At 37.4% G+C, this 21563-nt stretch overlaps 1 long non-coding RNA gene across 1 annotated transcript in view; it reads left to right on the top strand.

The window, feature by feature from the left end:
* Window positions 1-21563, top strand: part of LOC117066608 — a 615645-nt gene that overhangs the window by 405911 nt on the left and 188171 nt on the right. The window lies entirely within an intron of this gene.

The following is a 21563-nucleotide window of genomic DNA, read 5'->3' as shown; positions in this document are numbered from 1 at the left end:
CAGGTACTGAGCATAGTATCCCATAACTAGTTTTTCAACCCTTGCTCCCTTCCTTCCCTCTTTGAGTAGTTCTCGGTGTCTACTGTTACCATCTTTATGTCCATAAGTATCCCATGTTTAACTCCCACTTATAATTGAGAATGTACAGTATTTGTTTTTCCACTCCTGCATTACTTTGCTTAAGATAATGACCTCGAACCGCATCCATGTTGCTGCAAAGGAAATGATTTTGTTCTTTTTTATGGTTTGTAGTTTTACATGATGTATATGTACCACACTTTTTTACCCAACTAACTATTGATGGGAGCTTAGGTTGATTCCACATTTTTGCTATTGTAAATAGTGCTGTGACAAACATTCAAATACATGTGTCTTTTTGGTAGAACACTTTCTTTTCTTTTGGATATATACCCAATAATGGAGTTGCTGGATCAAATGGTAGTTCTAAGTTCTTTGAGAAATCTCCAAAATGCTTTCTACAGTGGCTGAACTAATTTACATTCCCACCAACTGTGTATAAGCATTCCTTTTTCTCCATACCTTGCCAATATCTGTTGTTTTTTGACTTTTTATTAATAGCCATTCTGACTGGTATAAGATAACATCTCATTGTGGTTTTGATTTGCATTCTTCTGATCATTAATGACGTTCAGCATTTTTCGTATGTTTTTGGCCATTTGTATGTCTTCTTTTGAGAAGTGTCCATTCATGTCTTTTGCCCACTTTTAAAGGAGTTATTTGCTTTTTGCTTCTTGAATTGTTTACGTTTCTTACAAATTCTGGATATTAGCTCTTTATTGGATGCATAGTTTGTGAATATATTCTCCCATTCTGTAGGTTGTCTGTTTGCTCTTTTGCTAGTTTCTTTTGCTGTGCAGAAGATCTTTAGTTTAATTAGGTCCCACTTGTCAGTTTTTGTTCTTGTTGCCATTGGTTTTGAGGACTTGGTCATAAATTTTTTCCAAGATATCCAGAATGGTGTCTCCTAGGTTTTCTTCTAGGATTCTTGTAGTTTGTGATCTTACATTTAAATATTTCATTCATTTTGAGTTAATTTTTGCATATGGTAAATAGTATGGGTCCAGTTTCATTCTTCTGCACATGGCTAGCCAGCTATCCCAGCAACATTTATTGAATACGGTGTTCTTTTCCCATTGCTTAAAAAATAACCTCCTTTCAATATAGACAAGTATTTTATGCTATATGATAAACTGATTTTGACCTAATTTTTCCCAAACTTCAAAAAGACAATTTTAGTAAATTTCCAAGCAGTGGTGCATAATTACCCTCTCTAATAATAGGAAACAGAAAAGATACGGATGTATCAAGGCTTGCAGCTCCCCATCACTTTGGATTACAGTCAATGCTGGTCTAAGTAAAGAAAGGCAACTGCTTTCTCCAATGCAGAGAAAACCCAGCCAGCTTTTAGTTACCATTTACTGAAATCAGGCATTATGATATACACACACCTGTGCATACACACAAATATTTGTGCATGTATGTATATGTGTATACATACATACCTGTATGCCTGAATATATGTGTATGTGTGTATTCATATTATTTTAATCCTCCCCAGGTATGCTTTTTATCTCTCTTTTTACAGATGAAGAACATGAGGCTCAAAAGTTTGAGTTCACAGATATCACAAAGCTTAGTAAGCAACAAATGAAGAGTTGAAACTGGGTCTGTCTGACTCCATAGCCTATTTTATCCTGTACATTAGATACAGTCATGCATTGTATCACTATCTAAAACATAAAAATGCATGCAAGCCTATGGTCAAGAGAATAAGCAAGAATTGTGAGACAGATTGAGAGAGAGATTTTTAACCTAAACCCCTTATTGAGTATTTCTGCCATGAAAGAAGTAAGTTAATACCTTTTTCAGAAAAATATTGTAAACAGGGCTCTACACATCACTGATTCAATAAAAGCCAAGCTCCGTAATGAATCTGGCCTAGGTTCTTTCTTTCTGCCTCTTCTGAGAGCTCCATTTACTCTTTCAAAACTTTGTTCCAACAGATGAATGCTGATTTTTTATTTCAATTTTTCTCCCATTCAAAATGTCTTTGTTCTTCTTTCAATCTTGTAACCCATTCTTAGAATAAAAATCCTTCCATAAGACAAGAAGACATCAAGACTTCCTCACCTTCACATAATATCTAGTATTTGTATATGTCTTGAGGGCTAATGAAATGCTCTCCAAGAAAGCTCTATTTCTCAACTTACAGAGCCTACTCCGTAACGGCCATTCATCCTTCTTATTCTTTCCTATTAGTTGTTCTTTGCTTTTGAATCTGATCACTGAATCCTATTATGGAAATTACTGACCACTTTGAATGTCTTAATCCCTGAAGGCTGCTCAACCCCTCCCAACATTCAACAGGAAGGAGAAGTGCACAAAGGAAGAAATCCGAGAGCCTCTATATTTCTTCGACTCTCTTTGGAGTACTACAGATGTATCACTTTGCAAGCAAAAATCAAATGTCCCGGGTCCCTATATTAGCTTTGCTAGAGGAGTAGGTGCAGTCCATTCTGTACACCCACATCATATTCTAGCTAATAACAATCCAAATTTGTGTAGTGTTGAAAGAATAATTGGTTTTTCCACGGTGCTGTTTTCCAAATACTTTTTGTTTCTAATGTGAAAAAATACTTATGCAGAGAAGTACCCATAGCTTTGCTGATTTCTCTGCAAACATGAAGCAATTCTTTTAAGGAGGCACTGCCGTACTGTTGCTGTGGATTCAAAACTCAGGTCAGGTGTGTTAAGTTTAACATACTGCCTGAAAGCTGCAGCAGACTGTTGCAGAGTTGATGAAAGATGGTCCAAGTTCCCATAAGAGGCAAATGCACATGGAGAATTAAGTTGCACACAAAATGCAACTGAAGTTGCCTCCATTCACGGGACTCATCAAACCTGTGTGATCCCTATTCTTCATGTATTTATTTTTAACTCTGTGGGGCAGGATTGGCAACATAATTATACTACTTTAAAAATAGAGCTTTTTTAAAAGATACCTGTGGATCAGAACTACAAAACCAACTCTCCATCTCTTCCATGGTTTGGATGATCCCTCTTTATGCTATCTCAATTGCTCTTAGTGTGCCTGCTCCATCTTAGTCTTAATACACCATAGCTGATTGTCTCTATTCCTTCTATCCAACTCCCAGAAAAAAGTTAACCTTACTGTTGTTCTAGCTACTCAGCCTTACCCCACTTTGTCAGTTCTCTGTGCACTTGGGCTATCTCCTGAGCTTTCCTAGGGCCAGATGCCTGTCTTCCCAGTATGACCAGTAGCCAGTCCTGTGCAATTTTTTTTAATCATTATACTTTTAGTTCTGGGGTACATGTGCAGAACATGCAGGTTTGTTACATAGGTATACACATGCCATGGTGGTTTGCTGCACCCATCAAATCAACCCGTCATCTACATTAGGTATTTCTCCTAACACTACCCCTCTCCTACCCCCACCCCCCGACAGGCCCCAGTGTGTGATGTTCGCCTCCCTGTGTCCATGTGTTCTCATTGTTCAACTCCCGAATTGCAGCGCTGTTCACAATAGCAAAGACTTGGAACCAACCCAAATGCCCAGCAATTTTTTAAAATGCAAATTTAAAAGTAAAAGGCCAGTTCCCATGTGTATAAAACATGAAAATATAAAAAAAAAAGAGTTGAATAATGATATAAATGGTTTATGTGCCTGATCACATTCTCTTTTCACCTCTCCCACTTTTTTTACTCCCACTGAATGTGTTCTTAACAATGATTGAAATGTCTAATCGTTCAACTTTTCTTTCCTCTAGGCCTTCTGGCCCTCCTGAGTCTCATGTGGCTGTTCCCAGCTGTGATCCAGTGACAAGTATTTCAAACATGCTATCATATCACCAGAAGTCTTCATTTATTTCATCTCTCCCTCCTTTGATTATCTCATTTCAGTTTACTGACAAAATGAAATCCATCCATTATGAAATATTTTTACATATCTCCTCTCCATCTCAGAATTTGTTTCTTAAACCAACTAGTCTTTTCTAGTTCTTATTTTTTAGTTTATGTTTCTTATTTTAAATATACATATACCTTAATATTTTTTAAAACCAACTTTTAGCTTGGCTGTAATCTCTTTTTTCCTATTGACTACAAGTTATACTCTGTTCGATTACCTCCTATTAGTTTCTACATAACTTTTCACTTCTGCTTTATAATTAATATCTTACAGACTTCTTCTACTAAGTGTATACACATATTCTAATCTAACTAATTCCTCACATCTATTAGAGTTTAAAAAACCCTTCCTGGCCGGGTGCAGTGTCTCACTCCTGTAATCCCAGCACTCTGAGAGGCCGAGGCGGGCAGATCATAAGGTCAAGAGATCGAGATCATCCTGACAAACATGGTGAAACCCGACCTCTACTAAAAACACAAAAATTAGCTGGGTGTGGTGGTAGGCACCTGTAGTCTCAGCTACTCAGGAGGCTGAGGCAGGAGAATCAGTTGAACCCGGGAGGCGGAAGTTGCAGTGAGCTGAGATTGCACCACTGCACTCCAGTCTGGGAGTCTGAGCAACAGAGCGAGACTCAGTCTCAAAAAAAAAAAAAAAAAAAAAGAACAAACAAATAAAAGAAAGTCACATTTCTTTCTTAGCCATTCAGTCGAAGTCATCTATTATCTGCCTCTGACATAAGTTCTCAGAATCCTGTCCCATTAGATCTTACCATATGAGTGCATTTTTGCTATGCTGGAAACTTTGTAATGCTGAACACAATATTCACTTTCTCACTCTGGAAATATGCCGATCTTTCAGCTGGGAAGTCCTTCACCTCCATTTATAAAATTCTCCCCAAGTTTCAATACTCAGATTGATAGCCAGTTCCATTTTTATACTACAGTCATGCACTGAATAATGATGTCTTAGGCAACGATGGGCTGCCTATGTGACAGTGGTACTATAAAATTATACTGTATTTTTACTGTACCTTTTCTTTAGATATGCTAATACTTAAGTTTGTAGCTTAGGAGCAATAGGCTACAACATACAGCCTAGGTGTGTAGTAGGCTGTACCATCTAGATTTGTGTAAGTACATTCTATGATGTTTGCAAAATCATGAAATCACCTAACAATGCATTTCTTAGAATATATGTATATCAGCATCATTGAGGAATGCATGACTATGGTTCTATCTTCAGTGCTAACAAAAATAACCAGGAAACTGAGGACAGCTCAATCATTTTCTCACAATTAGGAAAAATATGGTAGGAATATCAATAAGCCTCAGACCTATTAGGATTTGGAGATAGGTCTATATCAGCAAGATGTTTGAGCGCAGAAATGACAGGCATTTTCATTTTGTGACTAAGGCATTACCTATGTGAAAACCATTTTTCCCCTATGTCAAGTTTTATGAAAGATAGATTTCTTCATCTTCATCTTCCTTCATCTTCAAAAAGATGAAGCTCATTTTTGCTAGTAGACTTCCTGATTCCTCAGGCACTTGATAAAGCCTTTCGTCTCTTTGATTTCAATCAGCTTTCAGTTCTAAGATACTGATATTGTCTTTGTTTCTCTCTACCCACCCAGGTTTTACAGAATTCTGGAAATTAGCCTAAATTGTTAGTAATGTTATAGTCTTCGCACTGCAGTCTCAAAAACTTGACCCCATTGACTGGGTTAATGATATGGTTTGAATGTTTGTCCCCCTCAAATCTCATGTTTCCCCATTGTAATCCCCATTGTTGGAGGCAGGGCCTGGAGCGAGGTGTTTGGGTCATGGGGGCAGATCCCTCATGAATGCCTTGGTGCCCACCTCGTGATCAGGTGTGAGTTCCCACTCTGAGTTTATAGGAGATCTAGTTGTGTAAAAGAGTGTGGCACCTGCCCCAACTCTCTCCTTCTTGCCATATGATACGCCGGATTTCCCTTTGCCTTCCACCATGATTGAAAGCTTCCTAAAGCCTCACCAGAAACAGATGCCTGAATCTTCAGGCTTCATATACAGACTGCAGAGCCATGAGCCAAAATAAACCTTTTTTCTTTAAAAAGTACCCAATCTCAGGTATTCCTTTATGGCAATGCAAGCAGACTAACACAGTTGAATTGTCTCCCAAAATTCACATCCACATGGAACCTCAAATGTGATCTTACTTGGAAATAGGGCCTTGCTGATGTAATTAGTTAAGATGAAGTAATACTAGGCCCTAAATCAGTGGCTGGTATTCTCATAAGAAGGCCATATGAAACGAAGAGAGACCCAGGGAAGAATGTCCTGTGAAGATGGAGGCAGAGATTGGAGTTATGTGTTTATAAAGCCAAGTAACACCAGGGATTGATGTTAACCACCAAAATCTAGGAAAGAGATGTGGTACAGATTCTCTCTGCAGCCACCTTAGTGCTGAACTTCTAGCCTTTGGAACTATATGGAAATAATTTTTTGTTTTTTAATTTAAGCCACCCACTTTGCAGTATTTTGTTACAGCAGCCCTAGAGTACTAATACATCTAATTAATCCATGGCATCAAAGACTTGACACCTAGATTAAATCAGAACACATCTTCTGCAATCTTGTTTGAGTTGTGTGTGTGCGTGTGTGTTTTAAATTCCTGACACATGCCAGAAGGTTGCAGCCTTAAACCTTTGGTAACAGACTGAGGAAAATTCTCTGAGAGCCTGTTTCCTATCCAGCTTCTCTATCTCACTGCAGAGTTCTTATTTCCTATGTCAGAATGACCCTCAAACCATTCCAGGAGAATATTTATCTGAAGCTTTTATGAAATTCAATTTGGGCATCAAAAGCCATCTCTTTTATTGTCAAACCTCTTGATCAAAACACATTTTTCTGCCTGTTGTAACTTCGCAGTGCCCTCTGCCTCCATTATATCATGTTCTGCCTTAAGCTGGAGCTAGTAGCCCAAAAATTTTGCATGTGCCTTCCTGCACCCCCAATAAAAAAGCCTGATTAAACTCTTAAAGGCAAACACCAGCTTTCATTCATATTTGTCTACAACACAATGCCTTCACTAATAAAGTCATTCAATACCCATGTATTTGCAGCCCACATTATAACAGGAACATTTAAAAGTACTTAATAGGTGTTTGGTCAACATGCCTTGGATCAAAATGAATGATATCTAAAGCTTTCCTTTTCTTCATTTTAGCCTGTTGAAAAGTGAGCCTAGACTCACTGTGCTTTAGTTTAGCTACCCTTCTGGTTAAATTATTTGATATCAGATACCACTGACATCCCTCCCTTTTCTTTGAAACAGGAAACAACGCCAAGAATATGTTAATCTAAACCCATGATGCTTCTACATCTCAAAGAACAGAGAGAAACGGAAACTGGAGAGAGGCCAGAAGTGACCAACTCTATTCCCTCATCTCTGTGTTATACTCCCTTTGTCTAATCCGCCCTACCCTATCAGGTGGTTTAAGAATTTTATCCTTTCTCCAGACTAGAAGAGGAAGTGGGGGCCGAAATTAGGTGTATACAAATTGTTGGAAAGCCTTTCTGTGGGTTTGGAGGGCTGAAGTAGAGTATCATTTTTATAAAGCAGCCCAAGCCTTTAATTTGAGCAGGAAGGTTCACACTCATTCTCTGGCATGAGTCCTATCAGGAGGATCACTGAAGCCAAGGCTGTAGAAATAAATAATTAATCTCTCCACACAAGGAGGCTAGTAAACAATATTCAATATGTGAATACTGAGTTCTGCCAAGAGGAAGAAGCATATAAACCAGGCAACTGCTGAACGCATTGCCAAAAGGGAGACTTCCGTATCATTCACTTAAAACCTTCAAAAACTAAATCAGATCCAAGAACAGTCAAACTCCTGCAGAATGACAGTGGTGGAGAAAGTGACCTCCCAGCATTGCAGACTTACATCAGTTGTTCTGATGTTCTGTTATATCAGATTCCTTCCAGAATCTTCTAAATATATCAGACAGTCAGACACAACCCCAGACTCTAATAAAAAACCCTGATGCTGGCCTATAAATCTGCGATTTAGTAAACTTTCTCCATGATTCTGGTGCATGTCCAACATAGAAGAACCACTTGGTACTTCTATGTGACTCGTATTTCTTCCACTATTTGCTAAATGTTGACCTTAGACTAATATTTTAAATCCATGTCCAAGGGTTTCTTTAAGTGGAGATAGTATTACCTTATCATCAATCTATTGTGAGAATTAGATAAAAGGGTGCATACAAAGGACCAAGCAGTGTAGATGCCACACTGTAAGTGCTTAATACGTGTCTCAGCTTATTATTCTGCAAGAGAAGCTAACTGCCTGATAGATCATGTAGATACCAAGTGCCCCTCATGGCACTCTAATCAAAAAACTCTGTTGTTAATTCCTATTGTAAACCTCAATTGCTGCATCAGCCAGCTCTTGAAAGGGATAAACATGATATTATTATTCATATTACTTTTATTTTCTAAATGCTCTTAGAGTGTTTGATCCCCAGGAAGCTATCATCATTAATGATTTCATGAGTGTACTGAGAGTAATGTTTAGGTGTAAAGGAAGTGAAAAGTAAATATGAATGCTTCTTTGCTCTTCAAAGATGAAGGTTCTGAGATCAAAGAGCCTGAGTGATGTGACCACATCCCAAAAGATGGTGCCAAATGCCGCCCTACTGATAAGGCTGCTGAGGGGACCGTGCACCTGTGTTCTTCTCTTAATACTTATTCTGGGTTTCTGTTGACAAGGAACATTTTGAAGTTTCTAAGAATTATTTAATAACCCTAATAGTCATTGTTTCTTTAGTGACTCAAGTCTACACCTGTAATGCTTAGGGGTTTTTTTTTTTTTTTTCTTTTTTAAATCAGGGAACATAATTTTTTTCTTGTAGTCTCCTAAATAACAGATTGTATAATAAAAAAGGAGAAACTTTCTCAACAAGGAAGCTATCTGGACTGCTCTGCTGAACTCTAAGCCACCTCTGCTACTAAAATGATAGTAGCACCTGTTGGGGTCTCTGGAGCAGGGAAACCCAAGCTGTCACAGATCTTGTATTCAGTAACCAAAGGGGATTCTACAACTTTTGTTTTTCTGGCTAGGTGACTTCAGCCCATCAAAGACAAAGCTAAAATAAAATAATCTGAAAGATCACTCTCTCTATTCCTATTTTACAAATAACTTTTATTTTTATGGCAACTTTAGGTTCAAAGCATAATTGAGCAGAAAGTACAGAGAGTTCCCATATATCCCCTGCTCCTACACAGCACAGTCTCCCCCACTATCATTATCACACACCAGAGTGCTACCTTTGTTGCAATTGATGAGCCTACATTGACACATCATCATTAACCCAAAGTTCACGGTTTACATTAGGATTCACTCTTGGTATTGTACGTTCTATGGATTTTCACAAATGCATAATGGCATTTATTTACTATTGTAAATACATTGTTATCTACAATCTAGACACCACTGTCGTGTCACATAGAATAGTTTCACAGCCTTAAACATTCACTGTACCCTGCCCATCCTTTCCTTTTCTCCCCATTAACCTCTGGCAACCACTGATTTTACTGACACCACACTTCGTCTTTTCCAGAATGTAATATAGCTAAAAACATTCAGGATGTGGCCTTTTTGGATTGGCTTCTAGCACTTAGCAGTTATGCATTTAAGGTTCTTTCATGCCTTTTCATAGCTTGATAGCTCATTTCTTTTTGGTACTGAATAATACCTCCATTGTCTGGATGTATCATAGTTTATCCATTCACCTACTACTCTATTCAGTTTTTCTTTCTTTTTCTTCTTCTCCTTTTTTGTTTTGTTTTGTTTTTCTTTTGTAGAAACAGGTTGCCTAATAATGTCAAATGCTGCTCTACTGATAAGACTGCTGAGATCTAGATTGTAGATAACGGTGTATCTACAATAGCATATAAATGTCATCATGCGTTTGTCAAAATCCATAGAATGTACACCACCAGGAGTGAACTCCAATGTAAAAATGTATCACTCTGTTGCCCAGGCTGGAATGCAGTGGCACAACCTTGGCCCCCTGCAACCTCAAACTCCTTGCTCAACTGATCCTCCCACCTCAGCCTCCTGAATAGCTGGAACTACAGGAGCCCCCAGGCCCAGCTAATTGTGTTTTAATTTTTTGTAAAGACAGGGTCTCACCATGTTGCCCAAGCTAGTCTCAAACTCCTGGGCTTAAGCAGTTCTCCTGCCACCGCCTCCCAAAGTGCTTGGGTTACAGGTGTGAACCACCATGCCTGGTCCTCTATTCAGTTTTAATGCTTAAAATTCTCTTCCCTTTTTCCTCCACCTCTAGGTTTACTAAATTTTGCTTTGCCTTATGTGGTAACTGTGAGAGTGCATGAGTTGAAGCTCTTGTGACAGGGAGCATTACTGATTGACAACTATCTTGATCCAACCCTGTGTTTGCATGGAGGTGATGTTGCTGTGAGCTGCCTTCAGCCAATGACTGTGCACAGAAGGGGCAAAGAGACTCATTCCTACCAATAGTAGGGCTCTACAGAGGGTGACTTTTGTGTGAGAACTTCCCAGTGGCTTGGCCAAAACTTCCTTGCAACTGAACTGCGGTAGAGACCCTTCTTGCCCAATTCTTCTTCTATTCTTGTCTCCTTCCACAGATGTCAGACCTGTTTTGAAATTGGAAAGCTCACCGTACATTCATCTGCTTCCTTCTACTATAAAGCTCTTGTACATCTAATCTTATCTTGCTTTATGCTTCCCAGGGCACCTGAACTCACCTAAGTACAATAATGTGGTCTGTCTATACAAAAGAACAAGTACTTTTCAACATCATAGATTCCATAGACTAGTGTTTCAGCAACTTTATTGTATACATTAGTTCCTAGGAGTCCTGTTAAAATACAGAATCTGATTCAATCAGGATGAGGAAAGGCCAGAGATCCCAACAAGCTCCAAAGTGATGTTGATGTTGCTTTTCCTTGCACCACACTTCGAATAACAGGGTCCTAGAAATGTAAAGTTCCTGCATTATAAATGATTCCTTTTGCTCCAGATACTTCAGTTTAAAAGCAATATCCTTAAAGTGTTAGTTTCAAGCACATCTTTTTAATAAACAAGGGAAGGGGAGATATCTAATTGAAGTTATCATCTTGAACACTTTCACACATAATCGAAAACTTTTGCCTAGACAAATTTACTGGGCTTAAGGTAACATACTGTATTTCAAAATATATGGAATAAGTCCTTACCGTAAATAGACACATGTCCTTGGAAAATTTCATCACAGTAGGGATTAAAACAATTTTTCTATCTCCCTTAACACACACACACACACATACATCCACACACACACACACACACACACACACACTAAACCTCCCTTTCTTCCTTTTTTTAAATTATACTTTAAGTTCTGGGATACATATGCAGAACATGCAGGTTTGTTACATAGGTATACACATGTCATGGTGGCTTGCTGCACCCATCAACCTGTCATCTACATTAGGTATTTCTCCTAATGCTATACTTTCCCTAGCCCCCCACCCACTGACAGGCCCCGGTGTGTGATGTTCCCCTCCCTATGTCCATGTGTCTCATTGTTCAACTCCCACTAGGGGTGAGAACATGCTGTGTTTGGTTTTCTGTTCCTGTGTTAGTTTGCTGAGGATGATGGTTTCCAGCTTCATCCATGTCCCTGCAAAGGACATGAACTCATCTGTTTTTATGGCTTCATAGTTTTTCATGGTATATATGTACCACATTTTCTTTATCCAGTCTATAATTGATGGGCATTTGGGTTGGTTTCAAGTCTTTGCTATTATGAACAGTGCTGCAATAAACATACATGTGCATGTGTCTTTATAGTAGAATGATTTATAATCCTTTAGGTATGTACCCAGTAATGGGATTGCTGAATCAAATGGTATCTCTGGATCCTTGAGGAATCACCACAGGGTCTTCCACAATGGTTGAACTAATTTAGACTCCCACTAACAGTGTAAAAGCTTTCCTATTTCTCCACATCCTCTCCAGCATCTATCATTTCCTGACTTTTTGATGATCACCCTTCTAACTGGTGTGAGATGGGATCTCATTGTGGTTTTGCATTTCTCTAATGACCAGTGATGATGAGTTTTTTCCATTTATTTGTTGGCCACATAAATATCTTCTTTTGAGAGGTGTCTGTTCGTATCCTTTGCCCACTTTCTGATGGGTTTGTTTGCTTTTTTCTTGTAAATTTGTTTAAATTCTTTGTAGATTCTGTATACTAGCCCTTTGTCAGATAGATAGATTGCAAAATTTTTCTCCCATCCTGTAGGTTGCCTGTTCACTCTGATGATAGTTTATTTTGCTGTGCAGAAGCTCTTTAGTTTAATTAGATCAATTTTGGCTTTTGTTGCCATTGCTTTTGGAGTTTTAGTCATGAAGTCTTTGCCCATGCCTATGTCTTGAATGGTATTGCCTAGGTTTTCTTCTAGGGTTTTTATGGTTTTAGGTCTTATGTTTAAGTCTTTAATCCATCTTAAGTTAATTTTTGTATAAGGTTTAAGGAAGGGGTCCAGTTTCAGTTTTCTGCGTATGGGTAGCCAGTTTTCCCAACACCATTTATTAAGTAGGGAATCCTTTCCCCATTGCTTGTTTTTGTCAGGTTTGTCAAAGATCAGATGGTTGTAGATGGGTGGTGTTATTTCTAAGGCCTCTGTTCTGTTCCATTGGTCTATATATCTGTTTTGGTACCAGTACCATGCTGTTTTGGTTACTGCAGCCTTGTAGTATAGTTTGAAGTCAGGTAACGTGATGCCTCCAGCTTTGTTCTTTCTGTTTAGGATTGTCTTGGCTATAAGGCTCTTTATTGGTTCCATATGAAATTTAAAGTAGTTTTTTCTAATTTTGTGAAGAAAGTCAATGGTAGCTTGATGAGGATAGCACTGAATCTATAAATTACTTTGGGCAGTATGGCCATTTTCACTATATTGATTCACCCTATCCATGAGCATCGAATGCTTTTCCATTGGTTTGTGTCCTCTCCTATTTCCTTGAGCAGTGGTTTGTAGTTCTCCTTTCTTCCTTTTCTGTGGTCTTTGTATCAGCTTGTTGGAAATGAGACTGTGGAAAGCAATGTCATTTAGAAATAATTAATACATTTGCTCATAATTTCTAAATCCTCACATTAGCTGCGAGAGGGTGGAGCATTTTGTTTCCTATAAGAGCTTTCACAAAGCAACTCATTGCTGTCCTTTGATGAGGGTGTATTTTACAGGCCTTATCTTATAACTATTACCAGGTCTAAATAGTCCAGATTCTAGATTTAAATAGATTTTAAGAAATAGTTGAACTACGCAATATTTTTTCATAAAACTTTTTACATCTTCCTAGTAATTATGAGTGTTTTATTTTCACTGTTTTATGTTTCTATGCTATCAGTGTGGTTACAGTTTGGTTCTATGGTAAATATATAGAAATCCAAATTAACAGAAGGTTCATATGTTTTTCTTTGAATATCATCATTCATGCCACAAACACTATGCCAGAATTTCACCATCACATATATGTTCACATGGCCTATATAACTTTCCTTTTACCATGAATTATTTTATCAGGAAAAAAGTCTCATTTGCTGATCATGTGTAGGGAGATATGTCAACATTTATTAATTTAATTAAGAAATACATGATATTTAAAGATAGCTTTATTTGAAAAAAATCCATAAAATTATATTAAAATATGATATTTTCTCAAAGGAAAATGAATAAAAAGTATTCATCACCAGATGTCTCTAGAAAGTATTTAGTAGTAATAGCAGTACTATCCAATAAATATATAATGTAGCCCACATGTATAACTTTAAATGTCCTTAGAGCCAAATATTTTTCAAAAGTAAAAAAGGAACAAGCAATGTTAACTTTAATAATGTGTTATTTAACCCAACATATAAAAATGTTATCATTTAAACCTGTAATCAATATAAAAATTACTCATCAGTTATTTTACATTCTTATTTCTTATACTACATCTTCAAAGTTGGCTGTGTATCTCAGACTTACAGGATGTCTCATTGTGAATCAGTCACATTTTCAGTGTGTTATTTAACCCAATATATAAAAATATTATCTTTTAAAAATGTAATCAACATAAAAATCACTCATCAGCTATTTTACATTCTTATATTTTTTAATTACATCTTCAAAATCAGCTGTGTATCTGATACTTGCAGGATGTCACATTTTGAGTGCTCAGAAACCACACTTGATTAGTGGCTACTGTATTCAGCAGTGGAAATCTAACAAATGAGATAAGGAAAAGTAAGAAAGCCAGAGGAAAAAAAAAAGCCAAAAATGAGTTAGATCATGATAAAAATTACAGCAATGATAGCAAGACTGTATATGTGTGTGTGTGTGTGTGTGTGTGTGAATATATGGATATAGGACATTTGTGACTATTTTTAAGGCTAGAAGAATAAGAAGGCAAAGAGAACACACTCAACGATATCACAACATTATGCTATAAAATTCAATTATGCTTACATTGGATAAAATATTTTCTATGATTTATTCTTTTTGGAAATAATTTTTCTTCCCTGCCATCATGAACATGGGTTTGTAGATCTAATTGGAAGTGCAATTTAGAACATAACAGCAAGTATTTTTTGAGCATGCACTTTGGGCTTAGCACTAGGTTCGAGTTGTGGGAATTTCCAAAACATCAACATATTTCCTATCCAGTAAGTGTGATGTATTGGAAGGAGTCAGAAAGGGCTAGATTTGAATCCTTATGATCAAATTGCTCCCTTCTCTGAACTTAATTTATTTCCATAAAATTGGTGTAATAATACTTATCTCACAGTGTATGGTATTTATTAAATGAGTACAATGCCTATCTCACAAAATTTACCTTACAGAAACAAGCTGCTTTTTATCTCCATGACTCTATTTGGTAGTAGATTATCATCTACTTTGTGCCAGAAAGATAATGTCTCAAGTACGTCTCAAGCAAGTCAAGACAGCCTTTAATGAAAAGCTTAAATGTGTAAGGTATAATAACAGATCCATAGAAGGTTAGAGAATAAGAATTGAAGACTATCCAAAGGGAAGGGCATTTGAATTTTTTTCATCATCACAAAAATTTAAGGAAGAAAATTGGGGGAAGAAAAGATGAGGTGAAGAAAATTCTAGAGAAGACGATCAAGGCAATAGCTACGCAAGTAGTGGGCATGGTAGGGTAACCAACTAGGATATTTTGCTTAGAACAGAGGAGGTCCCCAGCGTGCAGGACTTTCAGTGCTAAAACCCAGACAGTCATTAGGAAATTGGGATGTTTGGTCACCCTAGCACAAGCTAAAAAGAAGTTCAGTGGGTGCATTGGTAAAGAGAAGGAAGAAGCTCAGCTTGATGGTCGCAGGATTTTCATATTATGAGACAAATAGAAAATAGAGCTAAATGGTAAGATGGGGCAAGGTTTTGATGGGTCTTGAAATACACATAGGGCAATGTGAAAAACACTAGGGTGTATTGGCCAAACAGATTTAACAATTGTGAAAGAAAAAACTGGTCTATGTATCAAGAGAATTGAGTCTTAGTTCTGGTTTTGCCACCAACTGTGATTCCCCCTCAACTTTTACATCTGGGGACTCAATTTTTTTTCACCTGTAAATAAGGAAGTTGGAGCATATGACCACCATAGCCTTGTGTGGTTGGGATCAACTGTGATTCTACTGATGGGAACAAAGATCTAATATTCAGAATCTGTAAGGAACTTGAACAAATTTATGAGCAAAAAACCAAAACCCTATTGAACAGTAGGCAAAGGACATGAACAGACATTTTTCAAAAGAAGACACACATGACCAACAAGTATATAAAACAATTCTTAACATTGCTAGTCATTAGAGAAAAGCAAATTGAAACCACAATGAGAAACTATCTCTCACTAGTCAGAATGGCTATTATTAAAAAGCCAAAAAACAACAGAGGCTGGTGAGGTTGCAAAGAAAACGGAATGCTTATATACTGCAGGTGGGAATGGAAATTACTTCAGCCATTGTGGAAAACAGCTTGGCAATTTCTCAAAGAACTAAAACAGAATTACTATGCTACCTAGCAATCCCATTATTGGGTATGTACCCAAAGGAATATATATCATTCTACCTTAAAGGTACATGCACACACGTATGCTTATCACAGCAGTATTCACAATAGCAAAGACGTGGAGTCAACTCAAATGCCCATCAATGGTAGATTGTGTTAAAAACTATGGTACATATACACCATGGAATACTATGCAGCCATAAAAAATAACAAGATAATGTCCTTTGCAGGAACATAGGTAAAACTGGAGGTCATTATCCTAAGCAAACTAACACAGGAATGGACAATGAAATACTGAATGTTCTCAACTTATAAGTGAGAGTTAAACTTTGAAACATATGGACACAAAGAAGGGAACCATGGCCACTAGGGCCTCCTTGAGGGTGGAGGGTGGGAGGAGGGTGAGGATTGAAAAAGTACATATCCTGTACTATGCTTATGACCTGGGTGACAAAGTAATCTGTACCCCAAACCCCTGTACCATGCAATTTACCTATATAGCAAACCTGCACAGGTACCCCTGAATCTAAAATAAATGTTTTAAAAAGCATCATATTATATACCATAAATATATAGAATTTTTGACAATCGAAAAATAAATAAATAATTTATAAAACAAATAGAAGAAATTAAAATAAAATGAAATAGTTACTTCTAGAACAACAACACAAGGAGTCATTGAAGACTTCGACCATATTGGCGGTCCAAGAAGAAAAGCTGTATATTTAGGTGAGAACACTAGAGTATCATTGGTTTCCCTATCATCTTGGAAGCTTTTTCATACATTTCTCCAGCACCATCACTTGAAAGTCTCCTAGCAATACAGATTGATAACATGTACTCCCATTACTTCCATGAATAGCAGTAGAAAACCGTAGGCAGTGGGTTCCTGAATTCTCTAGGGAAAAGTGTCCAAAATCCAGTTGAACTGAAGTTACTTGTTTATTACTTTCAGAATATTAAGGATATTAAGATATAATTATTTCCAAGAATTCAGAAGAAAGATGGCAGAGAAGAATACATCCATGAGCACTTTCCTTGAAAACACACTTTTATGAGTTACTGCCTCACTAACAGAACCATCGTGCTAGAATTTTGTGCCACTTTCAAAAGGCAGTTTTGACTTCAGAAACTGGAAAGAGAAAGAATGATCAAGGCAGGGGAAATGAGGATGACAACTAGAGATAGACTCTCTCGAGCTAAATAACTCAATTTTTATCTCATCTGAGTTCACTTCCTTGATTTCTATAAATAAAATAGATTATAAGACGTTCAGCTACTATCTCTTAAGAAGCTTATCAGTTGACTTCCTAGATCTCATTGGCAGAAATACTACTCTAAATTTAGCATTTACAAACATTAATTTAGCCAATAAACATTTAGTGCTAGAACTTAATTTCTTGCCAGAATAAATGTATCATTATAAAGTGTCATGGTAAAAAGAGAAAATAATAATAATGCTTTGGAAAGTTCATCAATGAGAGTACTCATGCAAAAGAGTGATTGCTCCTGCTCTCCACGTTTAAGGGAAAAAGAAGAAACATCTTAATTACACTAATGGCTTAATTTTTTTTTTCATGTAATTACAAGTTTAAAGTTTTTCTTTGCTGCTAATTTTGTATGAAACATATTTGTGCTAAATATTGCCTTACCATATACCTAGAGATGTTTATTTACACAGATGCAGGATATTTTAATTCAGGGGGAGGGGGTCATTGAAACCAGAACCCAAAGCCAACTGCTCTTCAATTCCAGTGGTAATTTGTGGCTTTTCTTAGATTTAGTGGATACAAAGGAGCCTTAGACTCTGTTGATCATAACCGATACTGCACTGCTATTTTATATGAAATTGAAAACAATAGAGTTCTTACTCTCATGACCCATTAAGTATTTTAGCTCACTTTAACTGGGTAGAGCAATGGTGGCGAGGAAGAGGTGGAGGGAATCTGGGTGGTATCACACAAGTGAAACCAAATTTCCAGGGACGGGAACTACTTGTCCAGTTTCTTTATCTTAGCTAAGTAAACAAACTTGGGTCTGCGTATAAAATAAAATAAGGTAGTAATAAAATAAATTAGGCAATGAACCAAGTTTAGAATTCATTTTCTTCTTGTTTTATTTCCATGTGAACATCTATGCAGAAATATTTACGTGAAAAAAATTCCGTTGTATATGTAACATATATTCAATGAAGTATATGTAAGTTTCTGCAAAGAGCGACATCCATTACAGATGCTGTTCATGTCACAGATCATTTAAAAAGGATATATTGATCAAGAATAAGGGAATGGGCTCAGAAATGTAAACTTTCAGAATATTTGAAAGTATCATTTGAATGATATCCTAGCGATGAGATCTTTCTTTTTTTTTTTTTTTTTTTTTAAAGCCACAACAGTGTTAATACAAAATAAGGCAGGGAAGAGAAAGCCCCAGAAGAGGTGGGACAAACAAAAAGCACAAAGTAAGAAAGTCTGTTAAAGTCTAAATAAATCAGTCAGTCGATGACATTTAAATGGATTAAGGGCTCCCAGTGAAGAGCAAAACCTGTCAAGATGGTTTATGAGATAAAATCTGTACGTTGTGTATAGGAGCCACATCCAAAACACAAACCCACACAAAGGTTAACAGCATGCCTGGTGCTCTTGACCAAGCACCTGAGTGGGGAGCGGTGACTCCTGGTTCTTGCACCCTGCAGGTCAGCCTCCCTTCCATCAGGACCCCTGCCAGTGGCCAGGAAATAATAGTGGCATGAGGAGCCCTTTGGTTCGTATTTTGAAGCAGAACCTTCACATGTTCCTGCCTGCTGGGGAACTCTGACTGGCTGACTGGGAAGGTCGCACCTAGGTCAGCCAGGACCCATTCGGCTCACCCAGGATGGAATGAGCAGCCTGGAGCCTTCTCTACCCCAACCCCAAACCCTGGAGCTCCTCTGAATTCAAAAAGTTCCTTCAGTTTCTCCCATCAAAGTGACCACATCTCCTCTTCCAAATCACACTGTACAGTTCTTAGAGGAGATGGGCACAGTACCAAAGACCTCAGCTGCATCTAGATTTTTTCCACTAGATCATTGATGCTAGAAGGCATTTCAGTGACCGTGGACAGGTCCTGGAGACCGACACCTAGGCACCTGCTGCTGCAGGAGGAACACAGCTGCAGACCATGGAACTTCTTACCACTAATTACTTAGAATCCACATTCTTAAAACAAGTTTAAACTTCCATGATCCAGCTGCGTCCGGACCACTTAGACCAGGCTCAGTCCTGAATACCCTCATCTGTCTCAGCAGGCAAAGGCCGGGAGGGGGCATCTGTGCCCAGGGTGAAGATGTGCCGAGTGCTGGTGGCACTGGTGAGGGCTCGCACTCTCTTTCCAGCTCTGCTGGTTGAAGACTGCCTGTGACAGTCACTTACAGCCACCATGCTCATTTGTTCATTTGTGCCTGTCAACTAGGGTTTGTGTGGTGGCTGTTTCTGAAGCCAGCAAAGCAAAACCACCTTAATGTGCCACATGGAAGTGTAAGGTGGCCCCCCTCCCATTGAGCCAACAGCCCAGTGACCCCTGCTTAGAAGGGAAAGGATAATGGGAGGATAGGGAGGCAGGACGGGACTGGGCCAGCTGCAGCAGGGGTGGCCACGAGTCCTCTCCTCACAGTCAGTCAGGGCAGGCGCGGTTTCGCTTCGCGATGAGATCTTTCATACATTATCTTCATTCTCCTCCACAACTAGCTGAGTGTTCTGTGAAAATACGAAAGAAATAAACAGAAAAATCTCAAAACAGTGTCAGTTTATATTCTGACTGAAAAGGAACAAGGTAAAAAAGGCCAAGAAAGTAAGTCTTAGGTGAACATATGTGGGGAAAGAAAATTCCCTCTAATTGTAATGACATCTTAATCAAGGACTTGGTTTGATCATTAATATTACATTTTCAATTTAAATTGAGAAATTTTAATTGAAAATTTTAACTATGGAGCACAATTTTCTATGAAATGTTGTCTGAAAGAGCAGTGGCAAGTTTAATTTCATACAAAAGTCTTAAATGTCTATGAATGTTCAGCCGTTTTCTATAGAATCCCTAATAGAGACTTGGGAACTTCTGTGCCTTCTTTCAGATGAGGATTCAGACAGTATGAATATGACAATGTTTTATCAGATTTTGTTTTCAGGCTGATGTAACTGGTATCATATTTTAACTTCCTTTAAAGAAATCATATGTTTTACTCCATGGCTGAAGTATTCAGAAGCTGCATGGCTAATTTTTTGGCTGAAAGAATCACACTCGATTGCATTTATTTTCATCCAATGTACAGAAAACATTTCTTGCCACAGTTCTGTCACTAGCTTTCCCCACTTAGCTAAGAAGGAAAAATAACATATTGTTATAACTGGCATATAGTTGTAGCTTTTTTAGAACTCCAAATATTAATTAGACTTGACTAAAACACAGGAGTTCCTGAAGTGAAAATTTTGTTGGAGTTAAGGCAATAAAAAGTTTAAAGAGTTAATAAACATTAAGATTTAAAATAGCCCAGGAAAAAATTTCTAAAATGCTATAAAATATTTAAAATTATATGTTTAAAACCTATTGCTTAAAATCAGCATGTTGAAGAGTTATCTGCACCCCATTTTCATCATAGCGCTGTTCACGATAGCCAAGATATAGAACCAACCTAAATATCTATCAATAGACAAATGAATAAAGAAAATGTGGTGTATATACATAATGGAATACTATTCAGCCATCAAATTAATGAAATCCTGTCATTCATGGCAACATGGATGAGCATGGAGAACATTATGTAAATGAAATAAGTCAGGCAGAGAAAGACAAATACTGAATGTTCTCACTCATACATGGTAGCTTAAAAAAAGTTATGTTCATAAAATTAGGAAGTAGAATTGTGATTATTACAGGCTGGAAAAAAGAGGGGTGTTGGGGTGTTGTGGGGGTGGAGGGGATATAGAAAGGATGGTTAACAGATACAAAATTACCACTAGACAGGAGAAATAAATTCTAGTGTTCTATAGTGCTATAGAATCACTCTAGTTAACAACAATTTATTGTATCATCTCAAACAGCTAGAAGAGAATTCTGAATGTTCTCAACACAAAGAAAGGATAAATGTTTTAGGTGATAGATACGCTAACCAGTCTTTACACATTGTATACATATATCAAAATATCACTCTGTACCTCCTAAATACGTACAATTATTATGTGTCAATTTAAAAATTAAAGATCCCAGCAACCAAAAAGAGTTAAGTAGTATGATATCACCATGGTAACCAGTGAGCATGAAAAAAAACCTACCTACTTCAACTGTATCCTTTACACATAACTACAGAATGGAGAGTAATCATATTGAGAAAAAAATGGATAAATGATATTTCATATAATTATACAACTGCTTGGGCCAAAGGCAGTATACTACTTGATAATGAAAAATGACATGTATAAAATATTTAAATGTTGGGTATAAAACTCTCTCTAAAATAGAAAATAAAGTCTGATTGTACATTGATAATATTCA

This window comes from Trachypithecus francoisi, unplaced genomic scaffold, assembly GCF_009764315.1.
Source record: "Trachypithecus francoisi isolate TF-2019V2 unplaced genomic scaffold, Tfra_2.0 Lachesis_group20, whole genome shotgun sequence".
Lineage (NCBI taxonomy): Eukaryota > Metazoa > Chordata > Mammalia > Primates > Cercopithecidae > Trachypithecus > Trachypithecus francoisi.
The sequence above is the reverse complement of the archived record's forward strand: the minus strand, read 5'-3'. Positions and strand labels throughout refer to the sequence as shown.